Source organism: Ornithorhynchus anatinus, chromosome 5, assembly GCF_004115215.2.
Source record: "Ornithorhynchus anatinus isolate Pmale09 chromosome 5, mOrnAna1.pri.v4, whole genome shotgun sequence".
Taxonomy (NCBI): domain Eukaryota; kingdom Metazoa; phylum Chordata; class Mammalia; order Monotremata; family Ornithorhynchidae; genus Ornithorhynchus; species Ornithorhynchus anatinus.
In genome coordinates this window covers 86494292-86508689 of record NC_041732.1, presented here as the reverse complement: position 1 = coordinate 86508689, position 14398 = coordinate 86494292, and the positions used below count along the sequence as shown (strand labels likewise).

The following is a 14398-nucleotide window of genomic DNA, read 5'->3' as shown; positions in this document are numbered from 1 at the left end:
GAGATCCCCGAGGTACCACTGGAGAAGCTTTTCAACCCAGGCAGCATCCAGGATTGGAATCATAATCAGTATGCTTGATATGGACTATGTGTCAGAGTAGAAAAATATAAGCAGATCGGACATAGTCTCTGTCTCACATGAAGCCACAGTCTAAATAAGAGGGAGAAATGATATTTCATTCCCCTTTTATGGGTGAGAACATTGAGGCATAGTGCACTTAAATGATTTGCCAAGTGACCGACAGGGGAGGTTCCAAGACAGGGTGACACATTTTTGGCTATGGCACATTCTTGTCTTGTCTTATATCATCGAGTTGTTTCCGACCTCTAGCAACACCACGGACACATCTCTCCCAGAACACTCCACTCTCCATCTGCAATCATTCTGGTAGTGGATCCATTCAGTTTTCTTGGTAAAAATCTGGAAGCAGTTTACCACTGCCCCCATCTGCTCAGTAACCTCGACTTTCTCCCATGCCACTGCTGTCCAACATGGGTGAGTTTTGACTTGTAGCAGATTGCCTTCCACTTGCTAGCCACTGCCCAAGCTAGGAATGGAACAGGTAGGCCTCTGCTTGACTCTCCCTCTCGTAGTCGAGACTGGTGGAGTACTGGGACCTCTCCAGGTACAACCCTGAGAGGATCTGTGGCACATTACTGTGAAAAAAATCCCTCAAGATGATTTATCGGGATGAATTTTTAAATGTCTTTGGTGCAATAGCTGTCTCGGTTTGAATTACTAGGTCACTCGATCTGGTGAGCAAGAGAAGACATTGGGGAAGAGGGAGATTGGATTTTCCATGAAGTTGGGGAGGAAGGAGCTGAGAAGGATTAAGGAATTTCCTCTGAAACCAAAGCATGTGAAGGTGAACCGGAACCCTCATGTCAGAGGGGGTCCCCAGTCTGGGCCACAGCAGCCAGAGGTCTCCCTGCCATCCACAGAGAACTGCTGTCCCTGCCTCTGCCACCAACGATGCCACTCTTGGAGCTGTGGGACAGGAGGAGCCAGACAGATGCCATTACTGATCTGCTTCTCGGCTCCAGGCCCTGAGGAGCTGGGGTGGCTGTGGGTCAGCCCAGCTCCGGAGATATGTTTGGTGAGCCTGGCTTCTACACCCTCCTGCCCTCTCTAATTGGCCTCTTCTCTGTCCTGCTCTGTGGCTCTGGGCCTTGAGGAGTTGGGGAGACTGAAGGTGTCCCCAGCTCCAGAGGGACAATTTAATGAACTTCTGCCCCTGCAAGCCCCCCTCTGCTTCTTCTCTCTCCCCCTCCTCAGTCCCTCGCCCTGAGGAGCAGAGTTGACTGCATGCGGCCCCAGATCCGGCAGGGCTTTTGGTGACCCCGTTGTGTACCCACAGGGGATAAATGACAGATCTGGGAATAAACTCCAAGTCTCCTGACTTCTAGGCCCATGCTCAATTAATCTACCCATGGTGTTAATAAAGCATTCAGTAGAGTGACCTGCACCAATTAATAGTTCAATAAACCCCATTGATTGATATTTGTTGAGCACTTACTGTATGCACAACATTGTACTATGCATTTGGGAGAGTACAGTACAATTGAAATGGTAGACATGATCCCTGCCGATATGGAGCTTAGAGACTGGAATGGGGAGACAGACATTAAAATCAATTATGGATGTGTATGTTCTTAGTGCTATGGGGAGTGTTCCTATGTGAACCGGTTCACCCACCATCTCAAGTCCAAACAGCTAACTCGTGACTGCCTGAGCTAGGAAGGCAGAACTCAGAGCTAGAAAACTGAAGCCACCAGACCCCCCAGGTCAGAAATGTGGAAGAAGGTGTCCATTATGATCCCTGCCAACCAAATAAGGCCTGGAGCAACAAGAGTGGGAGGTGGAGATTGGACAAGTGGAAACCAGAAACCCAAATGGCCCATAAGGGCAGGTAATAAATACCTCCTGCCTTCAACATTCTGGACAGCAGATTGAGACTGGTTGCATGCTATCTCTACCCACAGTGTGAGATGCCCATCCTGCCTGTACCAAGTCAGTGTCCTCTTCAACAAATTCCTCTCAAGTGGGAAGCATTCGTGGGTGGGAGTTAAGTGTTTCGCCACATGAGTAACGCTTAACGGAATTCCTCCTGAGTGAGAAGCTTTCATGGGTAGGAGGTAGATACTTTGCCACATGTGGGTAACACATAAGTGAATTCCTCCCAAGTGAGTGGCATTTGTGGGTGGGAGCTAGGTGTCTCACTATATGCGAGTAAAATATAAATGTATTCTTCCCAAATAGAAGCATTTGTGGGTGAGAGGTACTTTCTTTTCCATGTGTGAGTAACTCATAAGCTAATTCCTCCCTAGTGGGAACCATTCATGGGGGAGACCTAGGTGCTTCACCACATGTGGATAACTGAAAAGGAAGTACAATTTGACACTTAGAATATAACTTCCATGGCTCAGCCTTCCAACTCCAGTTTCTCACTCTCGCCACACTGATCCTCGAACCCTTCCCTGTACGACAGGTGAAAGGAGATGGGGTGAAAATTAATGGCCTTAAAAGGTATGGACCCAAGGTCAAAGGTGTTGCAGAGGGGAGGGTGAATAGGAGAAATGGGACCGTAGGGAGGAAAGCCTCTTGGAGAAGAGAAGAGGATAGAAGGACTTTGAAGATGGGGAGAGTGGCAGCCTGTCAGACATGAATGGGGAGGGAGTTCAAGTCAAGAAAGAGGAACATGGGTAAAGTGTGAGTGGAGAAGAAACACAAGATTGGGTTGCAGTCAGGAGGTTGGCAATAGAGGAGCAAAGTGTGTGTTAGTAGTAGGAGATTCTATTTATTGCTATTGTTCTTGTCTGTCCATCTCCCCCAATTAGACAGTAAGCCTGTCAAAGGGCAGGGAATGTCTCTATTACCGATCTGTACATTCCAAGTGCTTAGTACAGTGCTCTGCACATAGTAAGCGTTCAATAAATACTATTGAATGAATGAGATCAACAAGGTAAACTAGGAGGGGGAAAATTAATTGTCTTGCATATAGTGGTAAGGAGTTTCAGTTTAATGTAGAGATGGTTGGGAAATCATTAAAAGGTTTATGAGGAGTAGGGTGAGTGATCTGCACACAGTAAGCACTCAATAAATACGACTGAATGAGTATGGACTGAGCTTTTTTTTTTTAGAAAAATTATCTGAGCAGCTAAGTGTAGTATGGACTGGAGAGAGGAGAGATGGGAGGGAGGGAGATCAGTGAGGGAGCTGATGGTCCCTCAGCCATGGGGCCTCTTCAACAGTGTTGCTCCCCCTGGATTTGCTCTTTGTAGGCAGGGAATGTGTCTATCAACTTTTGTATCATACTCCCCCGAGCTCTTAGCCACAGCAAGGGATCAATACATTCATTGATTGATTGATTGACTGAGGGAAGAAGAGGTCTCTTGGAAAAAGAAGCAATCTCACAGGACTCCCGATAGTATGCTTCCACCGGCGAAATGATTGACATGATCTGTAATGGGCAGTCAGCAAAAGGGACAACTCTGTGTTACTCTTTCCTGCTAGGCTCCAGGCAAAGTCTCTGGATTCTTTGTTTTTGAAATCGGAGTATATAATAATTGATGCTTGACTGCAGGCCTCAGTTCTCATGTCTTCCACAGACCCAAGCATTGACAGGAGATGACATGTGTGAGATCTAAGCCCTTCACACCTAGTAGGGGTCCTGCTGGTGCTGGTTCAAACCATCAAGCCCTTGGTAGTATTTACTGAGGACTTCCTGTATGCAGAGAGCACTGTAATAAGCAATTGGAGAGTATGATACAATAGAGTCAGTAGACATGTTCTCTGCCCACAGTGAGCTTACAGTTTAGTACAAAGAGCACTGCTCTGGGCATCGGGAGACCTGGGTTCTAGTCTTGGTTCTGCCTTTTGTCAGCTACGGTAGGCAAAGATTCCTCATGTAATAATAATTATAATAATTGTGGTATTTGTTAAATGCTTACTATGTGTCAAGCACTGTACTAACCGCTGGTATGGATACAAGCTAATCAACTTGGACACACTCCGTCTTATGTGGGGCTCACAGTCTCAATCACCATTTTACAAATGAGATAACTGAGGTCCAGAGAAGTCAAGTGACTCGACAAAGATCACCCAGCAGCATGCTGCAGAGTAGGATTAAAACACATGACCTTCTGACTCCTAGGCCCGCACTCTATCTACTGTGTACTGCACCTCTGCCTACCTAAGTGCTTGTTGCATTCTATATACCCCAATGGGAACACTGTGACACTGTTTAAGTCGATAACATTGGAATTCACTCCTCTGTGCATATTCTTGGTCCTGAGGCCTGAGGTTAAGGCCATCTGCTGTTCCTGGCAGGAGACCCCATCATCATTCATGATTGACAGCTTTGAAAACAGTAAAAAGCGTGGCTCAGAGGAAAAAGCCTGGGCTTCGGAGTCAGAGGTCATGGGTTTGACTCCCGGCTCTGCCACTTGTCAGCTGTGTGACTGTGGGCAAGTCACTTAACTTTTCTGTGCCTGTTACCTCATCTGTAAAATGGGGATTAACTGTGAGCCTCACGTGGTACAACCTGATTACCCTGTATCTACCCCAGTGCTTAGAACAGTGATCTGCACATAGTAAGCGCTTAACAAATACCAACATTATTATTAAAAAGATTCTCTACCAATGGCCTTGCATGTATATAGACTGCAACTTAGTCTGCAAGCTCTCTGAGTTCATTGATCACAATATTGGTTTATCAGCTCAATCACGTCTTCTTCAGTCTGAATCTCCTCACTGGCTAGAGACCATATTGATCATTAATATAATAATATAATTTAGTGTGCTTTGTCATTCATTCATCCTCCAAACACTTTCAAGGATTTTTGCTGTTCTTTCTGCAAAGTAAGAATATCTGGAATGCCTTGCTCATTCAATACATAGTCCATCAGTTCAGTGGTCCACCTTTGACAGTGGTCCCAGAGGGTGCTTTATGCTCTGGGTCAAAAGGCTCTTCTTTCCTCTGAGGTTCTCCTCCCAGGGGATCAGCTAGCATTGGTCTTTGTAACCCTTCATGTTGAAAATGGTAAAGGAAACACAGTGAAATGAAAGTAGCCACCCCAAAAGAGCCACCCAAATCCTCTGTGGAGATCACAACCTGCGCACTGGTTTTGTTCTTAGCAGCACTGGGGAAAGGATGTAGGCCTGGGAGTCAGAGGACCTGGGATTCATTCCTGGCTCTTCCACTTGCCTGCTGTGTGATCTACGACAGTCACACAACCTCTTTGTGCCTTAGTCTTCTCATCCATATAATGGGGTTTCAATGCCTGTTCCTCCTCCTACTGAACTGTGGGGGTCCCATATGGGAGAGGAACTGTGAACAACCTGATTATCTTATAAATATCCCAGTGCTTGGCACAAAGTGAGTACTTCATTGTGACAATGATTTTCATTATTATTATTATTGCTATCTGTGGTATCTGTCAATTTTTCTATCTCAAAAGGCCGAAGACAGTAGAGAACGCAATATTTGCTGGAGTAGGAGACAAAGCATATTTAATGACTTTGTCAAAAAACTAAGCAAATATGTTCATAAGCACAAGATCAATCCTGTTTCAAAGATAAGGAATCTTAGGTTCGCAGAGGTAGGATCTTTTTTTTTTTCTGATATAAATTGAATCACATCCTATTTTGAGAAGTTTCTACTTTGTGGTTTTCATTTAGGAGACACCTCAATTTAAGTCCAGCCCCTGTCCTAGACTTGAAGAAATGTTACCAGGATCAGGGAAACTGATCTCCCTCTGCAATGAATCTACATTAACGGGTCAGAACAACTTCTTGGTTGGGCCCAGTGAAAATGAAAAATAAGGCAGTATTTTCGATTTAAGCCCTCTGTTGTTTACATAGGGCATAGAGCTGAGAACAGGTGTTATCAAATGTGAAAAGTCATTTGTCACTTATGAAAATCCTAGCACAGAAAGGGTGGGGGAGGGGACTTTTATCCAAGTTGACGGGTACTTGTTGTGTTTTTCTAACCAATTTCTACATCTATTTTGGCCTGTTTCCTTGCCTGTGTCAATGATTCCCTTCTTTAGCAGGCGGCAAGCCATCCAAGCAGATGGGCTCAAGCACAGACAGCCAAAGGGATCAGTATGTGGGGGCCTGAGGTGTGTGTCAGGATCAGTGTTCTCTCACTGGGGAATCCTGAAATGAGTCTTTGATTCAGAATGACAGAGTGGTGAAGATGATATATTGTTACTACGATTTGGAATCTGGGAAAGGGAATGTCTGGGCTAACAAAATTCAAACTCTGCACCAGTGGCACAGGAGGAAGAATCGATTCCAATGAATGTCTATCACTTTAATTTGGTTTTTGGAAATGGATCACATCTGACCATCCTGGAGTAGAGGAAAGGATTTCAGAATTCCAGAAAAGATAACCCACTGGGAATAGCAGTTATAAAGGATCATTAAAACATTTTCTCTAGGCCCTAAGAGTTTCCTTTTAGTCAGTGTGGCCAAATTTTGGTTCTGAGTATGAGACTGACCAGAGCAGGCTACTTTCAATAATGACAAAACCAACTCATTGTGTAATGTTATCCAAACTACCCAGGTGGCTGAATGTCAAAGTCCTGGAGAACAGAGATACTTGCAACAAAGCTCATGAAAATATGAAGGCAACATTATCATGGCAACAAATGTCATTGGCTTAGACTTCTCCACCAGACATTCTTCTAGGCAAATACTAGAATATAACCAGAACTACTTTGCTGAGACTGACTCTGAGATAAAAAAATTCATCATCATCATTATCAAAGTAAGTAGGTCCGTAGCTAGTTAGTAATAAATTTGATTAATCTGTTTATTTGCCTCCTTGTTCCCCACATCCTCCCTCTGGCTTGGAACTCCTGCCCCCTCCGTATCCAGCAAACCACCACTCTCCCCATATTCAAAGCCTTATTAAAATCATATCTAAGAAACTTTCCCTTACTAAGCCTGATTTCCCCTACTCTCTTCCCCTTCATGTCACCCTGGCACTTGGATCTGCACCTTTTAAGCACTTGATATTCACCCCATCCTCAGCCCCACAGCACTTATGCACATGTTACTAGTTTATTTTAATATCTGCTTTCCGTTTTAGCTTGTAAACTCCTGGTGGGAAGGGAACATGTCTACCAACTCTGTTATACTTTCCCAAGTACTTAGTAACTTGTTTTGCACACAGCAAGTCCTCAGTAAATGCCATTGATTGATTCAATGACTGATTACTAGATTTACAATGACTAGCATAAGGATTTCCAGGAAGCCTCCAGGGCATACTGGGGCAGATGTGTCCCCGTGAACAGCTCAGTAAAACTCACTCCCAAGATCGTCTTGGAACTGTCCTTGTCATTCGGGCCAACTTGCTTCACATTCTATTTCCTTTGCTTCCCAGGATTCACCTAGCAATAGCCAGAGGCAAAAAAAAAACAAAACAAAAAACCAAAGCAAAAATATTGATTCAAAATATACTGAGTGGTGGAGAGATGTTTGACTTGTGGAGTCACAGCTATTGATTTTGAAAGGTAGGAATGTCCAGAGAATTAGAAATAGTTGTTCAATCTCCTTACGTGAAGAATGGCAGAATTCACATACCTTATCAGGTTGCCAAGGTGATATAGAAGTTACACAATTGGATGACATGTCTGGAACTCTTCTTTTCTTTGCTGCTGAAACTGTGTGTTCCAAAATTGATCCTAATTAGAAGAATGTTCAGTCGTTTGGGGCCTGTAGGAATGATTTAGGGTAAGAAAATTGATGGTTACAGTATTGAAAGTGTCCGAATGTGGCTTATGTATTCTTCTTTTGGGTACAGATGACCTGTGCTGTGGAAAGGCCTAAGGGATGGGCTTGCAGAGGATGAGTCTGTATGGGCAGCATGAACCATATAAACAACTCAATGTTATAGGAGCTCCCTTAGGCTCTTAGCGTAGATCGGGGATTAAAACACGGGGAAAGGAAAAGCTGACAGATTTGTTTTGCAGAATCTGCGTGAGATGAAACTGGCGGTTTCCACAGAGATCTATTTATGAAGGCTCTCTGTGTGTTTTCTTCCCAGCCCCGACTCCTTCTCCACATGCCACAAGAAGAAAGTTCATGCCAATAAAACAGGCATTCAACCTTGATGGTCTGATCACTGCAGGACTGTTCCGTCCAAATCCAAAGTTACTCATTAGAAACATCCTGTGAGACACCAGCCTGGCAGAGGAATGATTGAAGCAGGATTAAGCCTGACAGCATGTGAGCTAGAGGATGAGGAGAACACGTTTTTGTTTTTTGACCTTGAATTTGGCTCAAGTCTCTCATGCTAGAAACAGCAGTTACCACCTGGTGACTATTAAAGCCTCATGCCCTTGGACCCTCCAAGAGCCAAGAAGCTACCTCACAAACTCTGTCAAACTAAATCGGTGACCCCTGTGGTGAACCACAAGAATCAAAAAGTTTAATTTCTCCTGAAAATAATCCCCCCAAAACATATGACCAGTGCTTCTATTTCTTTTTCATTCTAAGGAATAAAACCACTGCTTTGTACCAGAGGAAGAATAGAGCAATTTTGAAAAAGTCAGTCCATCCCCTAAGACCTGCCTGAAACCACATAGTGATTTATAATTATCTCAATGATTAAGGTTAAGCAGTTGCTTCTCCTACTTATAATGTCTGTTTCCCCCAACAGACTGTAGGATTCTTGAGGGCAGAGACTGTGACTTCCTATGGTGTTGTCCTCCCACAATGCTCAGTCCAGTGCTCTGCATACAGTAAGTGCTCTGTAAACACAGTGATTAATTGTGCCCCTTCTAGACTGTAAGGTCCTTGTGGGCAGAAAATGTGTCTACCAACTCTGTTGCACTGTACTCCCTCAGGTGCTTAGTACAGTCAGTCAGGCAATCATATTTATTGAGTGCTTACTGTGTACAGAGCACTGTCCTAAGCACTTGGGAGAGTACATTATAACAATATAACAGAAACATTCCCTGCCCACAATGATCTTACAGCCTAGAGGAGGAGACAAGCATTAATATCAATAAATAAAATTAAAGATAAGTAAAATAAGTGCTGTGAGGCTGGGAGGGGGGGATGAATAAAGGGAGCAAGTCAGGGCGATGCAGAAGGGAATGGGAGAAGGGGAAAGGAGGGGCTTAATCAGGGAAGATCTAGGACAGTGCTCAGCACATAGCAAGCCTTCAATAAATAACAACTCGTTGATTTACCGAGTGTTTCAAACCAGGGGATGCAGGGGTTCAGTCCAGCACTGTCCTCCTGTAAGATTCTGGGAGCCTCCCAGGTCCCTCCCACTTTGGGTCTCAGGTGTTGGCAGTGGCCAGTGACACCAGAAGCTCAAGTTGATCAGGGGAGGGTCCTGTCATATCCCGGAAAATCTGGACAAAGTAACCTGGGGCTCACCCAAAGAGGGAGGGGAGAGGGGAAAGCAGAATAGATTCAGATTCTGAAACTTCCCTCCTTCCCCAAACTTCAGCAAGCCCATGGCTTTCAAGGGTCTGATATTGAGTGAGCATTTTCAGTAAGATATCAAGTCCTCTATGAGCAGGAAACATGTCTTCTCCAGCTATTGGACTCCCCCAAGTGCTTAATACAGTACTTTGTCCTGTACAGCATTCTACACAGAGTAGGCACCCAATACAGCATTCTGTATACAGACACCCGGTAGGTGCTCTGTACACACTAGACACCCAGTGCAGTGTGACTACAGTACAGTGCTCTTTAATACAGTGCTCTTTACTCAGTAGGTACTCAGTACATATCATCGATAGATTGGTTCTCCCCAAAGATGAAGCTGCCCTCAAGCTAGAAGCTGCAGGAGTAAAGAACCAAAATTCTTGCTCCACTGAAGTCTATCCAGCTTGCTGACTGGCTGAGTTTCCCTAGAGCTCCTACCGGTTAAACCCATCTCTTCCAAGGAGGAGTCAAGTACCAAGAAACCTCTGGGAAATAAAATTTCCAAGAAGTAGTAGCTGCATAAATAGGCTTTTTGTCAATCAACGGTATAGGTTCAGTACCTGCTGTTTGCTGTGCATTCTACTGAGTGTTTGAGGGAGTACATCTGGCAGTTAGTAGTTAGTGTCAATCATATTTACTGAGCACTTACTGTGCGCAGAGCACTGTACTGAATGCTTGGGAGACTACAATAGAAGAATAAACAGACACATCCCCTGCTAACAATGAGCTTATGGTTTAGAGTACAGTGTTAAGTGCTTAGTGCAGTACTCTGCACACAGTAATTGCTCAGTAAATACCACTGATTTGTTGATTGATTGATTAAATACAAATAGAATTGGAAGACATGATTCTGGCCCTCAAAGAACTTAGAGTCTAGCTGGAGGAGATGGACAGAAAATAAATGACACATGGCAGGAGGAGGAGAGTTACACTGTACTCTCCCAAAGGCTTAGTACAGTGCTCTGGACAAAATAAGTCCCCAGTAAGTACGATTGACTGACAAGAGTGGAAAGATGGATATGTGGTTGGATAAGTGTTTAATTATTAGCATTTTCAAATCAATATATTCAGGTAATGACTGTCTAGGTGGGAGGTGATATTTGGACACATATGATCTGGGGACAACATTTCAAAAGGCAAAGATTTCTGGAGATGTTATTTTAGAAGAACTTTGAAGGTAACCAGTGACTTTCTTCTTGTCAGATCTAACAGTCTCATTTCCATCCTATTTCTCCTAAACCTGTCATCAGAATTTAACACTGTGGGCCACCCCCATTCTTGAAACTTTACCCAATCGTGGCTTTCCTGACCCAGTCTTCTCTTGATTCTCCTATCTCTCTGACCATTCCTTCTCAGTCTTTATTTTCAGGCTCCTCCACTGTCTCCTACCCTTTTATAATGGGGGGACCCTCAGGGCTCAGTTCTGGATCACTTTCTATTCTCTTTCTACACCCACTCCAGTGGAAAAATCATTCCCTCCCATGGCTTCAACTACTATTTCTATGTAGTTGATTCCCTGATCTACATCTCCAGCCCTTAACTCTTTCCTTCTCTGCAGACTCACATTTCCTCCTGTCTTCATCTCTACCTCGATGGCCCTCTGACACCTCAACTAAACATGTCTAAAACATCATCTCTTATCTTCCCACTCAAAACCTGTCTTCCCCCAAACCCTGTCCTCCCCTTGCCTTTCCCATCACTGTAGACAGTACCATTATCCACCCTAACTGACAAGCCCATTATTCTGGCATTTCCTCCACTCATCTCTCTCATTCAACCCACATATTCAATCTGTCACCAAATCATTTTGGTTGTTCCTTTACAGCATTACTAAAATCTGCCCTTTCCTCTCCATCTAAACTGCTACCATATTAATTCAATCACTTATCCTATCCCACACTGATTACTGCATTAACCTTCTTGCTGACCTCCCTGCCTTCTCTTTCTCTCCACATTGTCCATACTTCACTCTACTGCAAGGATCATTATTCTAAAACCAGCATTCATTTGATGCCTCCCCACCCCTCAAGAATCTCCGTGGTTGCCAATCCACCTCCTCATCAAACAGAAACTCCTCACCATTGGCTTTAAAGCAGTCACTCAGGTTGCTCCCTCTTACCTTACCTCACTCATTTTCTACTACAGCCCAGACCACACATTTCATTCTTCTAATGCCAGCTTACTCACTCTGCTCTGATCTCAACTATCTCAACACCGACTCCTTCCCCATACCCTCCTTCTTGCCTGGAACTCCCTCCCCATCCACATATGCCAGACCACCACTCTTCCCCGCTTCAAAGCCTTATTAAAGTCACATCTCAATCCAGAGGCCTTCCCCACTAAAACTTTTTTTTCCCCCAGTTCCCTCTCCCTTCTATAATAATAATAATAATAATAACAGTATTTCTTAAGCACTTACTATGTGCAAAACACTGTTCTAAGCACTGGGGGATAAAGGTGATCAGGTTGTTCCATGTGGGGCTCACAGTCTTAATCCCCATTTTACAGATAAGGAAACTGAGGCATAGAGAAGTTAAATGACTTGCCCACAGTCACACTGGAGACAAGTGGCGGGAGTGGGGATTAGAACCCATGACCTCTGATTCCCAAGCCCAGTCTCTTTTCACTGAGCTAAGCTGCTTCTCTTACATCTATGCACCTGGATCTGTTAATTTTGGGTACTTGATATTCAACCTACACTCAGCCCCACAACACGTATGTACATATATATAAATTACATGCTATAAATAATTTATATTATTTTGTCTCCCCCTCTAGACTGTAAACTCATTGAGGGCAGAGAACATGTTTACCAACTCTGTTGTACTCTCCCAAGTGGTTAGAACAGTGCTGTACACTCAGTAAGTGCTCAGTAAATACCTTTGAGGTTGAAGGTTGGGAGACCAGGGGTCTGTCAGATCTGAAAAAGCAGTGAGTAGAGGAACAGGCATGAGCAAGGGATTAGATGAGAGGAAATGAAAATCAGGCTCTGAGCTGCTTGTCTTGAGAGAAGCAAAGTATGTGAGCTGGGGTGTAGCAGGAGAAGATAAGTAGGTAGTGGGGAGCTATTGGAGTGCCTTGAAGCCAGGGATCAAGAAATTTTAATAATAATAATAATTATAATGATGGAATTTGTTAAGCACTTACTATGTCAGCGTGGCTAGAGAAGCAGCGTGGCTCAGTGGAAAGAGCACGGGCTTTGGAGTCAGGGCTCATGAGTTCGAATCCCAGCTCTGCCACTTGTCGGCTGTGTGACTATGGGCAAGTCACTTAACTTCTCTGTGCCTCAGTTCCCTCATCTGTAAAATGGGGATTAAGACTGTGAGCCCCACGTGGGACAACCTGATTCCCCTGTGTCTACCCCAGCGCTTAGAACAGTGCTTGGCACATAGTAAGCGCTTAACAAATACCAACATTATTATTATTATTATTATTATTATGTCCAAAACACTGTTCTAAGCCCCGGCGAGGATACAATGTGATCAGGTTGTCCAATGTAAGACTCACAGTCTTAATCCCCATTTTGCAGATGAGGTAACTGAGGCCTAGAGAAGTTGAATGACTTGGCCAAAGTCACACAGCTGACAAGTGGCTGAGCTAGGATTTGAACCCATGACCTCTGACTCCCAAACCCGGGCTCTTTCCACTGAGCTCTGATGTTTTCTTTGATGGGGAAGAGAATGGGAACTAGTGGAGGTTTCTGAGGAGTGGGAAGATGTCTGCAAAATGATGTTTTAGGACAGTGATCAGGGCAGCAGAGAGCAGGGTGGCCCGGAGATGGGAGAGGGTGGAAACAGCAAGGTAAAAGAGGAGGCTGACGCACCAGTCAAGCTTTGTGGTAGAACAAGGGCCTGGATCAAGTGAGGGTAGTTTGGATGGAGAGAAGCAGCTTGGCCTAGTGTAAAGACCAGGATGCTGTGAGTCCAAGGACCTGGGTTCTAGTCCTGGCTCCACCATTTGTTGGCTGCATCACTTTGGGCAAATCACTTCACTTCTCCAAGCCTCAGATACTTCATCTGTAAAATGAAGTTAATACTGTGAGCACTATGTGGGACAGCGACTGTGTCAAAACTGATTATTTTGTACTCCAGCACTTAACAGACTGCCTGGCACATTATTAAAAAAAGGAGAGGAAGATATGGATCCATTAGATATGGTAAAGAAAAACTGGAAGGAGTTTGAGACAGACAATGTGAACAGGAAAATACACCAGACAACTGATCAATCAACCCATCATATTTACTGAGCGCTGTGTGGAGAGTCAATTATAACAATATAATAGTTTGGGAGAATATACTGTAACAGAGCTAGTAGTCATCTTCCCTGCCCACAAGAGCTTACAGTCCAGAGGCTAATGGACCAGAGCTTTTTAAGGAGGTTTCATGATAGCTATAATCCTACATAGCATTATTCGATGAACACTGAGCACCTGCTGGCAGGGTGATTTAACCTGGAGCTAGTTGATTTTATAAAAGGGCAAGACAACCCTTGTACTGGGCCAAGATGAGTGACAGTGTCAACTGGGCATGGATTCTCTTTAACAAAAATGGGATATCTGTTTTAAAAAGGCAATGTTCTTTGTTTATTGGAGTTTCCTTCACCTTCCAGTACTTTCTTTCTTCAAAGGGAGAGTGACAATTTAAAAGAAAGTGGCCATGGACTGAAGGGAGGGGTCATGTGGTTAAGGAGCTGAGGCCAATCATTGGAGGTAATTGTCATGTGGTTAAGGAAAGGTCTTGCACTCATCTCCTTCATTTTTTAAAAATGAAATTTAAGTGCTTACTATATCCAATAATAATAATAATAATAATTGTGGTATTTGTTAAGATCTTACTATGTGACAGGCACTATACGGAGTGCTGGGGTGGGTATAAACCAATCAGGTTGGACACAGTCCCTGTCCCATTTGGGGCTCACAGTCTCTAATCCCCATTTTACAGATGAGATA

General features: G+C 44.1%; 1 long non-coding RNA gene and 1 other non-coding gene across 2 annotated transcripts in view; both read right to left on the bottom strand.

The window, feature by feature from the left end:
* The window catches only part of LOC103170634, a 158441-nt gene that overhangs the window by 43217 nt on the left and 100826 nt on the right, over positions 1–14398 (bottom strand). Inside the window, exon 2 of the long non-coding RNA XR_003759847.1 lies at positions 7591–7722. This is a non-coding gene — a long non-coding RNA (uncharacterized LOC103170634). The remainder of the gene's footprint in view (positions 1–7590; positions 7723–14398) is intronic.
* Positions 506–643, bottom strand: LOC114812510. Its single transcript, XR_003760162.1, has one exon. It is a non-coding gene; the product is annotated as a small nucleolar RNA SNORA7 (small nucleolar RNA).